The sequence below is a fragment of the Miscanthus floridulus genome, chromosome 14 (genome assembly GCF_019320115.1).
Source record: "Miscanthus floridulus cultivar M001 chromosome 14, ASM1932011v1, whole genome shotgun sequence".
Taxonomy (NCBI): domain Eukaryota; kingdom Viridiplantae; phylum Streptophyta; class Magnoliopsida; order Poales; family Poaceae; genus Miscanthus; species Miscanthus floridulus.
In genome coordinates this window covers 25,466,148-25,487,036 of record NC_089593.1, presented here as the reverse complement: position 1 = coordinate 25,487,036, position 20,889 = coordinate 25,466,148, and the positions used below count along the sequence as shown (strand labels likewise).

Sequence of the window (20,889 nt, the reverse complement as noted above, 5' to 3'; positions counted from 1 at the left end):
CAAAATAACGCACTTACGGAGGCGCTTGTCTTCCACTGACACTAAGAACCTCAAGAGCGAGCTACATCGAGCAGGTTCCGTCGAGCACACCCCGAGGAAAAGCCCGAATCATCCACATTTTTCCCCAAGGATCCAATAATGAGAACGAGTTACAATACTTAGTCCATTTCATACATCCAGAGTTCTTAAAAATTGTATTATTATATTACCAACTTCAAAGTGCGGAATATTAAACAGCGGAATGAAAATAAATATCAATTAAACATCTATCGATAATAAGCCAGGATCCGTCTATGCCCACTAGAAGAATCCTTCACACAATGGCTGCTCCTCAAGTAGTACCTACAATAGGGGTAAATAAACCCTGAGTACACAATGTACTCGCAAGACTTATCCGACTAGTGGGAATAATTTCCTGACTCCAAGGGATATGATAAGCTTTATGGTTCGCTGGTTTCCTTTTTTTTGTAGAAAGCAATACTAATAGTGGATCCTTATTTATGTTATTATTAGCAGTCACGATTAATTCTTTATCTTGCCATTCAATGTAAGCACATGTTCTACTTTCAAGCAAGAGTGGAGCAGACAGTTCCATTTCATCACCTTTCATCTTTTAGTTCTTACTATGGTGCTAAACTGTAGACAAGCCATACCGGACTACCCGGTGATTCATGAATCAATGCGCTTAGCTGGGTACCCCAAAACACATGCCCTGCTTTACCCTAGGCACAAGCAGGACCAACCCATCACTCTCCTATCACGGGGTCTAGGTCCCTGTCCAAACTTAGACTCTAAGCCCCCGCTCCTGAGTCCCGAACTTAGTGCGGTGCTTAGACCTCCACCATCCCCGCCTCCAATTAGTCGGCCCAAAAAGTGCCAGAACCCATGATAAGAGAGCAACAAGTCTTCCCTACGCCCATACCCAAGTATGTGCTTACGATAATAAGTCTGTGACTTACCTAGAACCCAATGCAATGGCCGGTCCTTAACTGACACAGACAGGGAAAAAGTGTAACCAAGTTATGATCTGTCGACCGTAGGTCACAGCCTCTTACACCCACCAATACCCAAATCATATCCTTGTTCGGTCTCCAATTTCCTTTTTTCCATTTTATCATGAAAGATAATAATCACCTATTGTGAGTAACAGCAGGTTACTCACGCTACCGAATCCTGAGTAGAGCAGCTACTCGACCTATACTAGTAGGACTCATAGGTAAGTATATTTATGCATGTAGTTTCTATGAAATGCCTGTAACATAAATGCACATCATATATATATATATATATATATATATATATATATATATATATATATATATATATAATCCATGAGCATTCAAAAATAGGGGTTATGCACCGGGGCTTGCCTTGGGCAGGCGGTGTGTCAACAGAGTCAGCAATGAATGGCTCCGGGGCTCCCTCCTATATGAGAATCTCCTCCTTGTACTCCTCAATGATCTCCTCAAACTCCTGTTCGCTCATAGGAACGAACTCTACCAACTCGTTATCTACATGCATGAAATGATGATGCAACACTTAGTAATACGACAACAACAACTCTTAAAATACGAACACACCTATCAAGCTACTATGCTAGTTCTACCGACTAAGGTGTTAAGTTACCTATTGTTACCACTAACAAGTATGAAACACGTCATGTACTATCTTATCAACTAAAGGTATTCTTACTCTTAATACCGATTTACTATATATATACTAAAACAATGAGTATTAGCTACCCTATATATCAGTCTACTCAAGGGCTACAAAAATTACAGTGAGCACATAATAATCTAATGAACCTACTGTAAAAATGTCATGGCTAAAGCTATCACCAATTTGCCACAAAAATTCTTACAAATATTAAGCTAAATAATACTAACCTTTCCTACATGAATTAATGAATCTATCGTTATCACAGATAAATATAAACTAACTACACCAACAGATAGATAGCATTTTTGTGAACCTAACAAATTTTGTTTCACTATTTTTGGACATCTGTAGAATTTACTATAATTTTTCAAAGTTTAGCTCAAAACTAAATTGAATAAACCTTTACTACTTTACTGGAAAATGAAAAACTGAAATACACCGCGCGGCCCGCGAGCGAGCGGCGCAGCCCACTCCCGCGCAGCGCGCGCGCATACGCGACCCACTAGCGCGGCCCAACTGCGCGTCGGCGGCCTGCGATGGGGGACCCACGTGCGCTAGTCATTTTGCGAAAACACCCTCGGCGTACCCGATAATAGCGTGAGCAGTAAGCGCACTATTCCATGAGTCTGCGATTATGCAAAACAGCCCCTGCAATAACCTATCTTCACATCGGGGAGGTCCTTGACCTGGTTGCGCACGCCGGCGCGGCGGCCAGTGGCATCGATGGCCCCCGCTGGGCACCCGGGACCCTCCCCGCCCTTTCTAAGGAGCCGGTACCTACCTAGGCGCGAACGCGAGAGGCTGGGCGATGAAAACATGAGCCGAGACGCTGTAGTAAAGCCTTACCATGGCGGTGGAGCTCCACGGACCCAGGCGAGGTGGTGGTTTGACCGGAGGCGGCCCGAGCCGAGCTGGTTGCGTGCGCACGGACGGTGCAGTGGTGCACCGTGGTGGCAAGACTACGTCAGGGGTGGCTAGGAGGTGATAGCAACCAGGCAAGGGTGCATCGGGTGATGAGTAGGTGGAAGCAAAGCCGGCGGTGCAACGGATCGAGCACAAGCAGCTCTAGAGTGGGGGCCTTCCGCCAACGCATGCCGATACAGTCTTATTGACCCGGCGGGAAGGAATCTCCAAATTGGAGCATGGCATAGCAAGAATCACTGCAAGATGGGGTCGAGTGGCTGGCTAACTACATAATGGAGCCATGGGCAAAGTTAATTGGACCAAGGTGACTCCACCAAGCTGAATTAAAGGCGCGGGTCTGGCGACCATGGCGACAGAGAAAACAGGGGAAGGGCCGGCATGGCTTGGCACAACATTGCCGTGGTAGGACGTGGCTGTCAACTCGTAGTTCAAGCATGCATGTGCTACAGGCTGTTGGGGAATTAGCCAAACATGCTCAGGGATAGTTGGCTGTATTGCCATAATTAGCAAGCCGACGACGGCTCGGCCCTGTGCTCCGCAGTGGCTGGCGCCGATCTAGGGAGAGGCAGCAGCGTAGCATCGCATCGAGTGTGGATGTGATGGCAAAGGTAGGCAGGGCAAGCCCATGCACATGCAGCCATGAAGGATCAGCAACAGTAGTGGCTACGCGACAGCGGCGGTTGGAGCGCAGTGCGACCGGGGACGCAGCACGACGCGACGGCGAGCAACTGTGGCACCGCGTGACAACAGTCAAGACTGGCCAAGCCATAGTCTAGCCATGGCCAGACCGAGGATGGCCCTGACCTAGCCACACGACCACATGCTCGTGGCACGGCCGGGACGACCATGGTAAACCCAGGCACACGGTGACCATGCACCAGAGACATGCGGCCGAGACATGAGGGCGTGCACGGTTTTGGAAGCACCAATTCCGGCCTAACTAGCATGCCCAAAGCTCATCCACCTCGATGAAGCTAAAGAGGGTTGGTTAAGCTGCTAATAGGACCTACCCGCTCGAACCAAGGTGCAGTGGAGAAGAAGATAGGGGACTGCCAAGCTAGCAGTGCCGACCGACATCCGGAGCTACCGCTAGGCTGTCAAGTTACTATTTTAAGCTTTCCAATGCAATTAATTAGTGATCAAGCCAAACCCTAACCAAACTAACCTTGCTACCATTAGGAAGTATAGACTTTGATGCTAACCACTGAGCAAAAATATAGCACAAGCCTTGGCTAGGTTTTCCAGTTTTAATCCACCAATATCGCATCGTCACATTGCTTTCAACTCGAGAATTTTGCTAAGTCTAGATCGGATTCGCACCAAATTTGATTTCCCAGCTACCAACCATGCTAGCTAGGGAATTCATTTCTCAATCGCAGGTATTTCATCGTCACCTACGAAGTTTGTACTACAAACTTTATTAAAGTTTCATCTATGCGTTCTATAGCATTTTCATTCAATAAAAATTCGTTCAAAACCCTAAGTGATATAACGCGACATTGAATGTAGCTTTCGTTTCGCGTTTCCGACGATCATTTCGAGTGACAGAAATTGATCTATATACTATATCACATGCATTAACACATAACCATGATGCTCATGACATGTTTTAGCAAAAGATTTATGGTGTAACACCGAGGGTGTTATAAGTGGGTTTGGGTCGGATCCTTCAGAACGTGGGTAGACGGCTCATGGAGATCGTTGATGAAGACCCCATCTGGAGACGGAACCCGCTTGGCAGCCAATTTTGCGAGGAAGTCAGAGGCATCATTGTCCTTTCGGGGGACATGATGTAGTTCAATCACTTAAAACTTGTCCTCGAGCTTGCGTACCTCCTAGCAGTATGCTGCCATGAGAGCGCTCTTGCAGGGGGACTCCTTCATGACTTGGTCGATGACCAACTCTGAGTTGCTGTGGACATATAGTCATGTGGTGCTGAGCTCGACGATGATGCACAGTCTATTGATGAGGGCCTTGTACTTCACGGCATTGTTTGAGGCTGAAAAATGGAGACAGATCACATAGCGCAGCGTGCTCCCATCTGGGGAGATCAAAACTACTCTAGCCCTTGAGCCGGGCGCCATGACCGACCCATTGAAATACATCATCCAGTACTCATGGGGGACATCTAGGGCCAGGAGCTAGACTTCCGTCCATTCGGTGATGAAGTCAGCGAGAGCCTGAGACTTAATAGCGGTGTGGGGGATGTACCTGGTGTCATGGCCCATGAGCTCAAGAGCCCATTTAGAGATTCATCCTACGGCATTGCGGTTGTGGATGATGTCTCCCAGCGGATACAAAATGACAACAATGACTTTGTGATCGGTGAAGTAGTGTAGGAGCTTCTAGGTCACCATCAAAATAGCGTATAGAAGCTTCTGGGCCTAGGGGCAGCGAACCTTGGCATCGACGAGTACCTCGACAACAAAGTACATCGGTCATTAGACCTTCAGGGGGTGTCCCGCCTCCTCCCTCTCGATGACGTGGGTGGCGCTCACAACACGGTTGCTCACCACGATGTAGAGGAGGAGGGATTCTCTCCGTTCAGGAGCGATGGGGATTAGTGCCGATGTCAGTGATGCTTTGAGGCTTTCCAAAGCCTGCTGTGCCTCCTTTGTCTAGACGGATGCGTCTGTCTTCTTGAGAAGTTTGTAGAGAGGCATCCCTCGTTCGCCTAGTCGAGAGATGAACCGGCTCAGGGCGGCCAAATAGCGGGTGAGCCTCTGCATGCCCTTGACGTTGCGTATCGGGCCCATGTTGGAGATGGGCATGATTTTTTTGGGGTTGGCTTCGATGCCATGCTCAGACATGATGTATCCGAGCAGCTTCCCCTTTGGAACTCTGAAAACACATTTTCGGGATTCAATTTGACGTTGAACCTTCGGAGGTTCTTGAATGTTGTGGCCAAGTTTGTGATCAGGTCGCTAGCTTAAGCCGTTTTCACCACTATGTCATCTATAGGGACGGTGATTGTTGGTTTCGGCATCTCGACTTGGTCAGGTTGGCCGGGCAGGTCAATTTGGTCGGCGAAGCATCGCTGCATGCACCGTTGATAGGTGGCGCCAACATTCTTTAGACCGAAAGGTATGGTTACATAGCAGTACGAACTGTATGGGGGTGATGAATGAAGTCACGACCTTATCGGACTCTTTCATCACGATCTAGTGGTAGCCTGAGTCGGTATCCAGAAAGAAGAGGATTTCGCATCCTGACATGGAGTCAACTATCTAGTCTATGTGTGGCAAAGGAAAATAGTCCTTTGGACACGCCTTATTGAGGCTAGTATAATCAACACACATTCTCCATTTCTCATTCTTCTTTTTCACAAGAATAGGATTAGCTAGCTAGTTAGAGTGGCATACCTCTTTGATGAATCTGGCTGCCAGGAGTTTGGTGATCTCCTCGCCTATGGCCCTGCTCCTCTCGTCGTCGAAGCGACACTGGCGTTGCTTGGCAGGCTTTGAGCCCGGGACGATGCATAGTGCATGCTCAGCGACCTCCCTTGGTATGCTCGACATGTTAGAAGGTTTCCACACAAAGACAACACCATTAGCACGTAGGAAGTTGGCGAGCTCGCTTTCCTATTTGGCCAGGAGCTTGGTCCAAATCTGCACCGTCTTAGTCAGGTCGGTGGGGTCGATCCCTACCACCTTGGTTTCCTTAGATGGATGGAAGGCACTTAAGGAGGTCAGCTCATTGCAGTCGAGGACTGCTAGAGTCGACGAATTCTCGAGCTTCGGGAGCTCGGTGGAGTTGATGACGGCAGTGGCTAGCTCATAATGCTCGTGGTCGCATGTATAGGTGTGCGAAAAGGTGCTACCCATGGTGATGACGCTGTTCGGTCCCGTCATCTTCAGCTTGAGGTAGGTGTAGTTGGGGATCGCCATGAACTTGGCATAGCATGATCGCCTCAAGGTAGCGTGGTAGGACCCTAGAAAGTCCACCACCTCGAAGGTCAGGACCTTCGAGCAGAAGTTGGCTCGATCGCCAAATGTGATGGGGCAGGTCGATCTGCTCGAGTAGGTACGCCTGCGTCCCTGAGATCACACCATGGAAGGGCGAGCTCGCTAGGTAGAGCTCCGACCGGGGGATGTGCATGGCATCAAAGGTGTCGACGTAGAGAATGTTGAGGCTGCTGCCTTCGTCCATCAGCACCTTGGTGAGGCACTTCTTGTGGACGATGGGGTCGATGACGAGCGAGTAGCGACCCGGTCGAGCGATGTGGGAAGGATGGTCTCTCTGATCTAAAGTGATCAGGGAGTTCGACTAGCTAAGGAAAGAGGGGATGGCCGACTCGGCGGCGCATGCCTCTTTGTAGCGTACCTTGTGCTGGCGCTTGGAGTGGATGGTGTCAGATCCCCCAAAGATTATGAGGCATTCCTCGGGGTCGGGGAAGCCATCTTCATCCTTGCCTGCCGTGCCTCCTTTCTTGGCCTCCTCCTCCTTGCCTTTCCCCTCCTTTAGCTTGCCGGCTTGCCACAGAAAGCGCTTGAGGAGCTCGTAGTCCTTGAGAGGTGCTTGATAAGGTAGACGTGGTTGATGCATGAACTCTCCATGAGCTTGTCAAAGTGGTCGGGCTGGCCCTATTGGGCTGCTTGCCCGCTCGATCAGCCACAGCGACAAAAGCTGGGTTGGCCGGTCGACGCCGATCCTTCTTATTCTTCTTGCCCCTTTGTGTAGAGGGGCATTCGCCTTGGTCCTCGCGCTTGGCCTTGCCCCTATCCCGACCGCCGCTGAAGACCGCCTGACTGCCTCCTCGCTGGAGGCGTGGTTCATGGCAATGTCGAGCAGGTCGCGGGCGGTATGGGGCTTCACATAGCCGAGCTTGTGGATCAAGGACTCACTGGTTGTCCCAGAGAGGAACGCGCTGATGACGTCCGCGTCGGCGACATCAGGAAGGGAGTTACACCGCTTTGAGAACCTACGGATGTTATCCCGTAGGGACTCGTTGGGCTCCTAATGGCAGCTCTAGAGGTCCTAGGAATTCCCAGGACGGACATATGTCCCCTGGAAATTTTCGATGAAGACCCTCTTGAGATCCGCCGAGTCGCGGATGCTGTCAGGCGGAAGGAATTCGAGCCATGCTCGAACATGCTACCCCACATAGATGGGGAGGTACTGGAAGATGAAGTGGTCATCATCCACTCCTTCGGCTTGGTAGGCGAGCCAGAAGTCTTTGAGCCATATACCGGGGTTCGTTTCCCCGGTGTATCTGATGATGTTGGTGGGCGGTCGGAAGCACTGTGGGAACGGCACTTTCTAGATGTGACGACCAAAGGCCCATGGCCTCAGGCCGTCCGGGCTAGGGCTTCAGTTGTTTGGTCAGCCACCATGCCTGGGGTGCGTGTCCCCGCACTCCTCGATGGTCAGGCCAGGGCCCGTGCCGCCTGCTCTCGCCGTCACTCGATAGGCGTCATCATCATGTCGGGCATGGCGTCAATTGTTGATGACTCTACGAGCATCATGGTTTGGCCCGAGGCGTTCACGCACAAGTGGTCGGTGTGGAGTGGGCGCCGGGTCACGTTGCGGTGTAGCCACGACTTCCTGCCCCACACCCGACAATAGCAGTGGTGAGTGGACAGAGCGATTCAACTAGTGCAGCCCTAGTCCTCCGGTAGGGAAAGAGGCCATGAGCCGGTGTCACGATGCGGAGGTCTCCGCCTATTGAACGACGGCGGTCTCCACCAGTGCCCGGAGGTTCCGGTGGATTGCCTGTTCCTGAGGGTCGGCAGGCTCAGGGAGGCCGCGTAGCAGCATCGCCGTAGCAGCGATGTTCTGGCTAGCCCGAGCGAACTGAGGGGGGGTCATCCCCTCCGTCTAGGATGTTACGCTGGACCTGACGGGCATGACCCCAAGCACCACTTGCCGGGTTATGCGCACGTGGCGTAGGATGCTACGCTGAGCGTGGCAGCGAGGGTGGCAGCTGGCTCTGCCGCCTTTGTTGTAACTCCTCGCCATGTTCCTGCACACGCGTGAGGGCCTTCGCACGGGGGTCTAGAGGGGTGTGAGTTTGGAGAGACTCCGCTACCACCGGTGGTTGTCCCGGGGCGTCCACCATAGCGCACTCTTGGGACAGAGGGTGGCCAGGTGCCACGACATCACCGATGCTGGAGCCATCGCTTTCGACCTCATCATCGATGAGGTCGTGAAAGCAGGTAGGAGCATAGCCCACCATCCCCACGAACTCAGACGTGAGAGGGGACGGCATCAGCATCATTCAGAGCCCCCGCGCGCATGCGTCCATGGGGGACGCGAAGCCGTAGGGGAACCGATCGCACGGTGGTCGTAGTGGGGACAACGGGGTCCCTCTGGAGAGTCGGCGAAAGGTGTTAAATAGTGAGTAAAGAACAACATTTATGTTACTCACCGTGGATTTTGAGCCTAGCATGGGCTCGAGGTGAAGTGCGAGTGTCTCGATGTTGAGGTCGTCGAGTGGCGCGGGGCTGGGGGACGGTGTTCCTCCTCCAGTGGACGCCGGGATGAGCGCCTCCTCGTGGAGGTGGAGTACGCCGAGCCGGTCGGCGATGAAGTCTAGACTCCCAAAGAGGAAGGTCTAGAGTGGCACGATGATGGGAGGAACCCACATCCCAACAGGTGGGAGCGTGGGGAACTCCAGCGAGCCGAAGCAAATCATATCGCTCGAGCCCGCCATGCCGAAGATGGTGGAAGGTGGGACATCCGATGACCAAAAGCGTGAACGCACAACGTTCTCCCAACGGACGGCGCCAACTATTGGTGCGAAAAGTGACCAACAAGTAAATATTTGTAGTTTTGATGTACGTTGTGATCGGATGTGGCCTAGCATTCAATGACACTGGATTTATACTGGTTCAGAAAATGTGTCATACGTCCAGTTTCAGTCAGTTGGTGACTTTATTCCTAAGCCCAGGTGCTCGAAGTTTGCCGTGGGGTTACAAATGAGTAGGAATGAGAAGGGGGAGTTAGAGGTCTGGTCGGAGTTCGATCCTAGTGGCTGAGAGTGACGGATGCTGTAACGTGCGCTAAGTATTGGAGCGTATGCTCGGTGTAGCTGTCGAGTTCTAGAGCTATTGAGCTGTTCGAGTCCTCAGGTCGTCGAGTCCTCGAGTTGTCTAGCCCTTTCTTTTTTTTCTTCTCGAGAGAGCTTTTAGGAGAGAGCTCATCCCCTTTTATAGTTTGAAGGAGATGGCCTTACAAGTCAGAGAAAGAGAGAGAGTGTATACGTGTGCTACCTAGTCTTGTTGCCCACGTTATCGGGTACGAGACGGTTATCGGCGTCCACAATACTGTTTATGTTCAGACGCATCTGGCAAGCTCTACCGTGTTCGCCTGGTACGGCAAACGTCGGTGACTACAATACTGTTTGTGCTCTGACGCGACTGGAACGTTGTATAGTGCCCGTTTGGCATGGCCTGGTGGCACCGTCCTGCAGGTGCGTAGGACATGGCAGGGTACAGTCCTCGGTATTGCGGTTGACTTGAGCGCCTTACCTTATCTGCTCCGCCTGATCTCTGGGCCCTCACCGAGCGGGCGTCCCCGGTCAGTCATTCCCAGTCGGTCCCGACCGTGTCGGTCGGAAAAGAGCAGCGAGCAGAGGTCGGGCGTATCCTCGGTCGGAGAAGGAGGTCAAAGCCGGACTGCGGTCCCACCTTGGCCAGGCCTTCCGATCGGGGACCGAATCCTTTGTCCCAGCCTGTCATTATGTATCTGGCCCGGCCCAGACGTGCGTTGTCAGTGCGCCGCCTGCTAAGCCGGGTTTTATAGGGAAGCGGGTCCATTGGGGACCCCGGGTTTATGAACCCGACACACCCTTTCCCCCGTTTGTCCACCCCTCAATTCTCTTCTGCCCCTCGGTCCGTTGTGCCTCATTCTCACCCTTCTAGCTTTGAGTTTGGAGCTGTAAAATCTGTGTTGGCGTTACACGACTCAGACGCTCATGTCATTGTTTAATCATTAAGACATCATTATCTAAAAAGAAGATTAACTAATACATATAGCTTATACCATAACTCATCATATATTAACGTTCTGCAATGTTTATTTAAATAATCAACTAAATTTAAGGCACCCTCAAAATTTCTTAAACGACCATATTTCATATGTATGCATCACATTCCACAGTGTGCATTGGCCCCATTTGCTTGTCTTAAAAATGGCTTGTTCGGCTTCTTTTTTTTTCAGCCGGAACAGTGTTTTTTCTCCCACAACAATTCAGCCGGAACAGTGTTTTCAGCCAGTTTCAATCAAGTTTCAGACTAGCGCCTATGAAAAAGTTAGCTTATTTCGAGTGGCTTTAAATTTCTTTCAAGTTAAAACATAATTTTGAGCATGTTCTTTATTAAGGAACTTCAGATTTCACTTAAGCATGTACGCTAGTAGATTACACGATAAAATATTACATTTTAGACAAAGAATGTCGATGACCGTTATAGTTTTTTGGAAACCATTTTGAGGTTCAATGGCATGACGGAAAACTTAAAATATCGTTCTAAGAAGAATTTTAATTTTAAAACTACAAAAGCTATGATGCAAGATCTAAGCAAAATGACCCTAGGTCCTTTGTTTTTAGCATCCATTCAAAAAGTTATAAAGATTTTTAAGGTCCCTAGGTCCTTTGTTTTTGGCTTGACAAAAATACTACATAATATAAAACTCAAATATAGCATTACATAAAAGAATTTTAGTTTCAATGCTACAAAAGCTTGATTGTGATATTTGGTATAAGCAAAATGTGTCATCTTTGATTTTTAAAGGGCGGATCCAGAAACAGGCTGTGCCCCGGGCTAACTACTAGGCTCTTCTCGCTTCGGAGGGGACTAATGAGCTGGCTGACCTTTTTATGTGTCTTTTGTGATAGTTATCCCCTCAGTTCTTGGCCCTCGCCCTGGGCTGTAGCCCAGGCAGCCCGGGGCCTAGATCCGCCATAAAAGGTAAACAATATTAGTTACACCAATTATTTCTCAAGCACACGTCGATGATGTGCGTAGAAAGTGTTTGCGGCAATAGCGATACCAACACTTTCATTTAGGGTTTGTGGATTTGAAGAAAATTTCTTATTTTTTTTGTGTTTTTTGGGAATGAACTAATTCAATAAAATTCTTAAATAATTTCTACGAAATTCATGTATTCCAAAAGGGCCATTAAATTCATCCATTTCCAAAAGGGCCCTTAGACACGTTGTGAGTTGACCATAATAATTTCTCACTCCATGTCTTTCCATGTAAAAAGAGTTAATTTCTAAAAAACCTAATTTGAAACATTAGCCCTTGTTTAGTTCCAGGAAGTTGTAATTTGGGGCTACTGTAGCACCTTCGTTTTTATTTGACAATTAGTGTTCAAACATGGACTAATTAGGCTCAAAACGTTCGTCTCGCAATTTCCCACCAAACTGTGCAATTAGTTTTTTTTTCCGTCTACATTTAATGCTCCATGCACGGGCCGCAAACATTCGATGTGACAGGTACTGTAGCATTTTTTGAGATTTTGGGGTAGAACTAGGGCTTAATGCTTTTGTTTTAAGATTTAAGAAAAAGGCAGAAACGAATGAAATTGCTTGATCAAACACGACCTTCTCGGTAGCCGTGTTGTCGGCGTTGTGGCGGTGGCGGGAGATGGACGTGGATCTGGAGTCGTCGAAGCTGTGTGGGAACGACGACGGCCACAGGAGATCGGATCCGGAGAAGGTTGCGGGTGAAGTGGCTAGCGGCGGCGACACCAAGAGGCAGCGCCAGGGCAACAACGACCACGACAGCGCTATTGGGATCTCGATGGACGACGGCGGCGAGGAGGCTGAGGAGGAGGAGGAGGAGGACGGCGACGAGGCGGTGTGTCGTGGTTGGGAAGTGCACCGGAAGAATTGGCGGCTCATGATGGCTGGCCACGGCGACACCTGGTCCTTCGACGCGGAGAGTACGTATTCACTCACAATCCCTCTCGCTCACCGTTCCTCGTCTTCTACTCTTCTCTTTTCATGGTGAATTTGCTGAAACTGGCCGTACACAATTCAGCACATTTTTCGATGCTTATAGATAGACAGTGTTTTTCAACGAACGCACAGTGTTTGCTTGTCTTATGAGACGTACTATTTCAACGAACGAACAATATTTTTCTCCCACAACAAATCAGCTAACATTACTTTCAGCCATGGTTTTTCAGCGAAGCCAACGTGCCCTTAAAATGCTGGCGACTACACGTTTGCTGAAATCCTGTGTTGCTTTTCAAACCCGTATCAAATGTGCCTTGTAATCCCATATCAAATGTGCATAGACAGAAGAACAACAGGAAAGGATTTTAGTCCCATATCCTACTCCCACATGATGCATGACTCACTGGAGACTGGACTGACAAATACGTGCCCTGTTTTTTTTTTTCTAATTAATCAGCGGCGTATGGTCCCATGCGCTACACAGACGGGCCATTAGTGCTGCCAACCTCTGCTGGGCCTTGCAACACTATGGAGGTCTACTTCGTCAAGGTGACTGAGATCAAAGCTGGTCTCCAATGGCCACTGGATGTCTATGGTGATGTCGCCGTGCGCGATTCCCTGGATCACAAACACAACTACCTCTTCCGTCGCGGAAGGAACGAGTGCCAGACCCTCAGCTCACCCCAGGCATGTGCAAACATCTGTGTTTTTAGTTCTCTTTTAATCCTTGATTGATGCATGGTAACGAAGTTTTCAAAAAAGCATACTTGACTGGAAGTCAAGTTAATTGGTGAAACTCGGTTACTTATCCCCTTTAATCCTTGATGCGAGGTCAGAATGTGTCCACCACTGCTCTGTATATGTGCGCATTCGTACATTCGTCATTTCATCCTACCATTCTTTGTAGTTTCACTGTAATTCATCCAAAAGGCCTTCAGTTCTAATTTTCTAATGCACCTGCAGATGAATGAAAATAATTAAGTAGCAAAAGGGAATGGGGATCCTAAATGCACTTGAAATTCACTGCCTTTAATTTGTGCGTGCGCGCATGCAGGATTCACTCTTGGAACTCAGAGGCCCTAGCCGCGCGATCCTGCTGTGGGGCAAGCCTGTTTTCGAGATCGACCTCAAGGTGAAGCAGAAGCAGCAGGGCAAAGGGACGAGCTCATCATCTGAAGACGACGCCATTCTGTACCTGGACGTCACCGGATACAGAAACCTTTCTTACAAAGGCAAAGTCAGCTACGCCCTGACACAGGTGCTCTCAAGCAAGCGCAGCACGGTGGAGGTGAGGTTCGCGCACCTCAAGCGCTCCATCGAGGCCACCGTCACCGCCCGGATCGTCAAGGGGTCAGGCAACCTCAGTCCTCAGCGCGCGCCTCACTGCTTTCACCACGAGTATCGGCGGCGGCGACGACGTCGCCGTGCTGTTCGACTCCCGAGGCCACAGGGTGTCTGTCTCCGAGGACGGGACAGTTGAATTGCTGCGCCGCGTCGTTGTTGTGGAGGAGCAGGGGCAGTTCAACTTTCGCTTTAAGGCCGTGCAGCTAGGGGACGCCGACGCTCCCGAGAGCAGCAGCAGCAGCAGCGCTCGTTTTGAGAACGAGATGAAGTTTCCAGCCAGGTCGGCCCACAGAAGCGAACGTTACCTTCAGATTGGGTCGACAAGGCTGCATTTGTTGGTCGCCTCGCCTGGTCATATCTTCCATGATCGATCAGCTTGTTGTCAGATCAGATCATAACACCATGGTATTGCTTTGGATGGAATGGACTGAACCGTTCTGGCACTTTGCATCTTCTTCATCGTAATAACTTAATCAATGTGCTTGTGACCTGATATATGCATGGTGTGTGGTAGTGCTTTTGGCTTTGAATAGTGTTCATGACGATTTGTTCCATGCATATATATTCTACTAAATCGCAGTGCTTGATTTGAGAAAGATCTATGCCTAATTATATAGGGTCTGGTAGTGTAAAGCTCATATGTCACTTAGATCTATATATGCCGTCTTATATGCTTCGTTAAACGCATAAATAAAGAGATGAAAGAGCTCGAAATGTATCTTGTGTTTACGTACTCCCTCTGTTCCAAAATAGGTATCATTCTTACTTCTCAAAAAGTCAAACACTTTTAACTTCGATCAAATACCAAAGAATATTAATATTTATAATATATAATTAGTATCATTAGATCGTTGAATATATTTTTATAATAAACTTATTTGAAAATATAAATGTTGCACACATTATTTACAAATCTTATCAAAGTTTAAAAAATTTGATCTACACGCATCCCATGACAACTTGTGTTTGGAACGGAGAGAGTATTTCATTGGACCCGTCCAAAACTGAAGAGTGAAATATGGTAGCAGCCTAGCAGGCCCTTCGTCCAGACGTCCAGTTCAATTCAGATTTTAGAATACAAGTGGGACTTGGGAGTATACCTTTCACCTCTTGTTCAATATTCGATCTTGATTTATCTCTTTGATATGTACTGTTGCTTTTTTTATAACAAAAACGACAATCGTATAGTATATATATATATATATATATATATATATATATATATATATATATATATATATATATATATATATATATATATATATATATATATATATATATATATATATATATATATATATATATATATATATATATATATTAAAGATTTATGGCGCGCTGAATGGGCAGCCTCCCAGAGTGTCCACATATGTTCTATTTAGTTGGTCCGTTAGATCGAAATTTCACGACTCAGATGAAGCGCGTCACAACCAGTCTTTCTCCGTACATTCGGCAATGGATAGATGAAGCAAGTGCACACATTCAATGAAGTAGATGAAAAATTGAATGGCCATGCATGTAAGGACAATATAAACTATGGTGAGTCGACCCATCTCAGATAAAGGCAGCCTTCATAGTCAATCTTTGCTTGGGCTGGCTGAAAAATATCTGCCTCTCCACTCGCTTCTCCCTGGCTCCACTCTCTACCACACTGCTCCTCCCTCTCTCTCTTCTTTGCGGTGCGGGCATACGAATGGACAGATCCGGCGGAGGCTCCAGCGGCCCCGGCGTGCGGCCTCACCTAGGGCAGGCCCCACGTGGAGGTGGCGCGGGGCGAGCGCACAGCGGGCGTGGTGGCCCAGCGGTGTGGGCCGAGCGCGCAGCGCGGCGGCGCAGCGTCCCGGCATCATGGCCTCAGCAATGCCGGGCTCCCACGCGGAGGCGGAGGCGGCGTTGCTGCTGTGGCGCGCGGTGGGCGCCAAGCTGCTTGTGTCGGTATCGTCGCACCTGCTCTTCCGCGCCACCGTGCTCGCCACGCTCGCGCTCGTCGTCCTCTTCGCTGTGCACTACCCGTCCCTGCTCTCCCACTCCTTCAGCCTCTCCGTGTTGCGCGCGTCCAGCTCCGGCTCCTCCTCCTCTTCCTCCTCGCCGCGGTCTCGGCACTCGCACCGGAGCCTGGTAGGCTCGGGGTCATCGTCGTCGTACGGGTGGGGCTCGGCGTGGGAGCAGGAGGTGCGGCGCAGCGCAAAGCCGCGGCGGGACGGGGTGCTATCAAGCGACCGCCGCCAAGGTCGCCTCCTCCCACCTGCGCTGTGGACCACAGCGGCTCTCCGCCCTAGCCCCACGCAACGGCGCCTCCACCGGCAGAAGAAGTCGCATCGCATCTCCACCAGCGGGGGCGCCCAGATCCACATCTGTGAACGTCGCCACCGCGCATCCCATAGATGAGGCACAAGGGGGGGGGGGGGGGGGGGGGAGGAGGTTGTTCGCTACCGGACCAACCCGGCGACACTACTGCTCCGGCCCGTCGCATCCCAGATCCCACCATCGCCCCCGCGTCTATGGTCCATGCCGGGGCAGAGCTCGTCCGTCCAGGCCACACGGTGTTGGTGCTGCTAAGCCCTCCGACCAGGCCTCAGCGTGTCGTCTCCAGGTCTGCACGGCGTTAGTGCTGCTGGTCCTATTCAATGGTGAGCCCTGCTGTTGTCTCCCTCAGATCTGCTAGATATTTAGTAGATGCAACTAACCTTTTTTGTTGAATTGTTGGAGCATTGGGATATGCAAGTCAAAACTTTATACACATATTGATTTGTTGTTGAATTTAGTAGCAATATATTTTTGCCATGAACGACAACAACTTTCTTGTGCCATGAAGGAACAGATGCTTGATTGATGTGTAGGAGTATTGTGCCATGAAAGAACAACTTTTTGTTCCAACCTGAAAGTCTTGGTACCACACAACACTTACAAGCAAAAATAGGAAGGGTCTCTGATTTTTCCAGTTTTGCTAGACAATAGAATGTTCTCTAGTCAATGTACGTGAGCAGGAAAATTTATTTGACTTCGAATCTCTGAAAAGATGTGTGTGAGCAATACGATTCCTAAATATTGCATTCTTTTTACTAAAATTTGGTGCCTGTACATAAAAACAGTGTAAGAAACTTAATCATTTTTGTACATTGTATAGTTGTTTGAAAAATTGGAGCCAGCATCTACCGAAGAAAAAGTACAGAACAAAAAAAAAAAAACTGGATTGCTCTATCTAAGGTGAAGATGCCACTTTTTGTGCAATTGTTTTTCTTATTCCTGTCATTGCATGATCATGTGTAGGAGTCATATTTGGACTAGTATAGAATTTTATCATGTTTCTTCAAATACATTGTGATAAGTGTGTGTTCAAATGCTCTACTGCAAAGATGGATTTACCATGTGCACACAAGGGACTCTTCCTCGTGAAGATGGACGCCTGTGGGCTTCCCCAGTGGCAATGGCGCAGCATGTGTGGTCGCTGAGTTCTAGGACAGCAGCCCAGGACACCTCAGGTTTGTCTGTTGCGCACACACATAACCTATTTTCTCAAATGCTCTAGTGCAAAGATGGATTTTCATAACTGTTGAAGCATGTGTTTCTCGAGCGATAGATTTGGGGCTGGTTATATATGTATCATCTAAGTTAATTCAGATAAGGTATTTCGTCTAAAAAATTAGATGAGGTATTTGATCCAAAAAAATTCAGATAAGGTATTTTTTCAGTACTTTGCTTAGTTATCCCTTTAGTGTGACTAGGATACTTGTTAACCTGCTCTATATGTCTAAACAATGTGTGCAATTTCAGCTAGAGGTATAAGATTAATAATAGGAATCCATCCTGCAGGCAACAAATGCTTGTGAAACACCAAGTGAGCAGGTTTAAAATTAAGTTATATCTGATCAATTTAAACAAGGAAAAAAAGGAGTGACCTACTACAATTATGTACAAACATATCTTTATCTTAGAAATGGGGCATTTGAGTTGATTGGGTTAAAGATTACTTCTCATTAGGTTGTGGTTTAGTGTGGATAAGTAGAAACAGGGCTAAGATTCTAATATCACATTGGAATGTCAATCAATGTGCATTTCCTTGCTAATCTCGTCAGTTTAGAAATCTAAAACTACATGTACATTTAACAGAGTTTCATGTACTCATGGTATCTTAGGTTCCACAGAAGATTCTGAATAAGGAGCTGGAGTTCTACAAGTGTGAGGGGAATCTTTCCCAGTCGAGAACGTCCACAACAAGCTTAAACCTGCAGGCAACAAATGCTTGTGCAACACCAAGTGAGTAGGTGCAGTACCTTACTATGTATTTGTCCGATTTTGTTCTGTACATGTTGCTGCAGTCTTTGCAAATTTAATAAATTGTCTGGATGAACAAGTGGTTAGTACGAAATTCATAGCATCTAGTTCTTGGTGAAATTTTACAAGACATACATCCATGCCACCATGATGATCAGTTCTACTCCTAGGGTGTTCTTCGCCATGAGCTGGGAAACAATATAAACATTTTTACTGAAAAACAATTTTCTTTTTACAGTAACTTGGTGATAGACTGTAGAGAATAGAGCTATGAGTATAGCTAGACGCTCAGTATATGCAATTTCGTGAACTTGTTTGTCTAGTGCATTGACTAAATACTGCATTTTTTACTGAAATTTGGTGCCTGTACACAAAACAGTGTAAGAAACTTATGATTCTTGTCCATGTGTAGATGTTTGAGAAATTGAAGCCAGCATCTACTGAAGGAAAAGTTCATAAAAAAACTGGATTGCTGCAAGTGGACGGAGCGAGCAATGCCCCACCGAGCATAGCGCAGTGGATATATGAAGCAAGTGGACGCATTCAATGAAGTAGATGAAAAATTAAATGACCATGCATGCAAGGACACAATAAACTGTAGGTGTACTTTGCATGCAAAAATTTACTACGGTAGGGGAAATTATATCACTGTGCTTTCACGTGTCTTTTACATAAAAAAGTAGCTATGACAGGAGGAATTTACATGTGCCTCCTCCTTTTACATTAATGAATAAATTTTCATGCATGCACGAGTGCCTCCCTAAGCTATCCAGAAATTCACTCAGTAAATTTAAAAGCATTGGCCATCTTCGCCTACGTAGGGTGGGTCGAAAGCAGCTCGACACATTTAATGCCTCCTATAAAAATAAGTCGGGCAGGTAGACACATTTAATGTTTCTCTTTCTTACCATCGGATAAAAACAATTCACCGGCCAAGCAGGAACATTTGTACTTACACATGCATTCATGCATCTAAGAGATAGCTTGGGTTGCGTGCACGTTGCTCCCGAGACGTCTTGGGCTGCGTGCACGTTGCCCCCAAGGTGTTCGATGGTTAGGGTTGGTCACCATTAATATGGCTACCATACTTGCATCTCAAGATGGCAACGGGTACGTACCCGATGGGTACAGGCTACCCGTACCCGCACCCGCCAGATCAAAATCTTACCCGTCGGGTTACCCGTACCCGTAGGCGGGTAGAAAATTCATTCCATACCCGCACCCGACGGGTAATTCTTACCCGACGGTTAATTCTTACCTGACAATATACCCGAGTTCACACACCAAAATATAATAGCTTCCAGCAAAACAAATCAACAATAGAGCAGCAAAACAGAAATATGGGCTGGTGGAGTGGAGTGAGGATGAGGATTAGGGTTTGAGGGAGTTCTAGAATATATATACTCATATGCTTATATGGGCTAAATATGGGCTATATGCTTATATGAGCTAAAATTGCAGATGTTGGATATTATTTATGTGGGTTTTTTTTTACCCGTGGGTATGCGGGTATGGGTAGTATACACCCACACCCGTACCCGCATACCCGATGGGTACAAGAATCCGTCCAATAACGTACCCGCGGGTGCAAAATGTCTTTCATACCCGTCTCCTTATCGGGTAAAACCCGTCGGGTACTCAGGTTTTAGGTACCCGTTGCCATCTTGACTTGCATCTGTATCATGCTGGCAGAGACGTTCGTTCCTCCTCCAACTGCTGCCTATATAAACGCGCCCCGCACTCCTCGCGCCCGACCCGTCCCCGCGTGCCCAAGCCGTACTCCCTCTCCTTCGCACGCGGTGGAACGCCACACTATGAAAAGCGGAAAAGGTAACGTCGTGTTGTCCACGCGGGCCCCAGTCGCACCCACGTCTCCCACCCGCGCGGACACAGTCTGACTCGGCGCTGCGGCCCCCACACGCAAATCCGAATCAGCTCCGTCCACCTAAAACCCCCCTGCTGCATGTCGTTTTGTTTAGATTTTTTGCATGTCGCTTGTTGCATGTGTCTACGTATAGACATGCATGCATATTAAATGGAAATCATTTTTTATATTAAATTAAACTCATCAAGTATTTTGTCGGTATATTTAAGTTTTTGTCACTAGCTTGGTACATCTAATATTATAGCTTCAGTAGTTGCTAGCACCTTTGAGTATTTATTAGTATCTTCAAGTATTTGTCAGTATTTTCTGTGAGTAGCTTGGTACAGCCCATACTATAACATCAGTAGTTATCGACTAGCCGTGATTGATACCATAGGACACTGTATCGACTAATTGTGGATGTCCCAGCAGAACACTTGAATCTCTTTAAATCAAATCCGTTGTTGGATTTGAAGTCCTTGTCCCTTGTTGCGAAAGGAACCCTTGTTGTTTGAATCTTCCCTTGCAATACTCCTCTGATTCTGTGGTCTATGACCCCACCGTCTTCATTGCGTGTAAGTTGGTAGTAGTTGCCTTGTTAAAAGCTTATGGTGCCATGACGAAACCGAGGGCCCCTGTGTGAACAGCTACCACATGGTGACGCTGCTCGGCAGGCACTGGTATCGAGGTTGTTGACCAAGTATCTTTACCAAGCTACACCGCAATACCACTTTTGATACAAATATTCGGGTGTTTGAACAGGAAATCCACAACGGGTTGATGAAATAGTGTTCTCTCAAAGTAAACAAGAGGAGGTGGTTTCGGAGGAAGCATGTATGTTGCCATCTCACTTCATACAAAGGTTGGCGCACATGTGGACAAGGAAGGGAAGAAAAGAAGAACACCTAGAAAAAGTTAG

At 48.0% G+C, this 20,889-nt stretch overlaps 1 pseudogene; it reads left to right on the top strand.

The window, feature by feature from the left end:
* The first annotated feature begins 12,173 nt into the window (after nt 1–12,173).
* Nucleotides 12,174–14,358, top strand: LOC136503218 (uncharacterized; annotated as a pseudogene).
* The last annotated feature ends 6,531 nt before the right edge of the window (nt 14,359–20,889 follow it).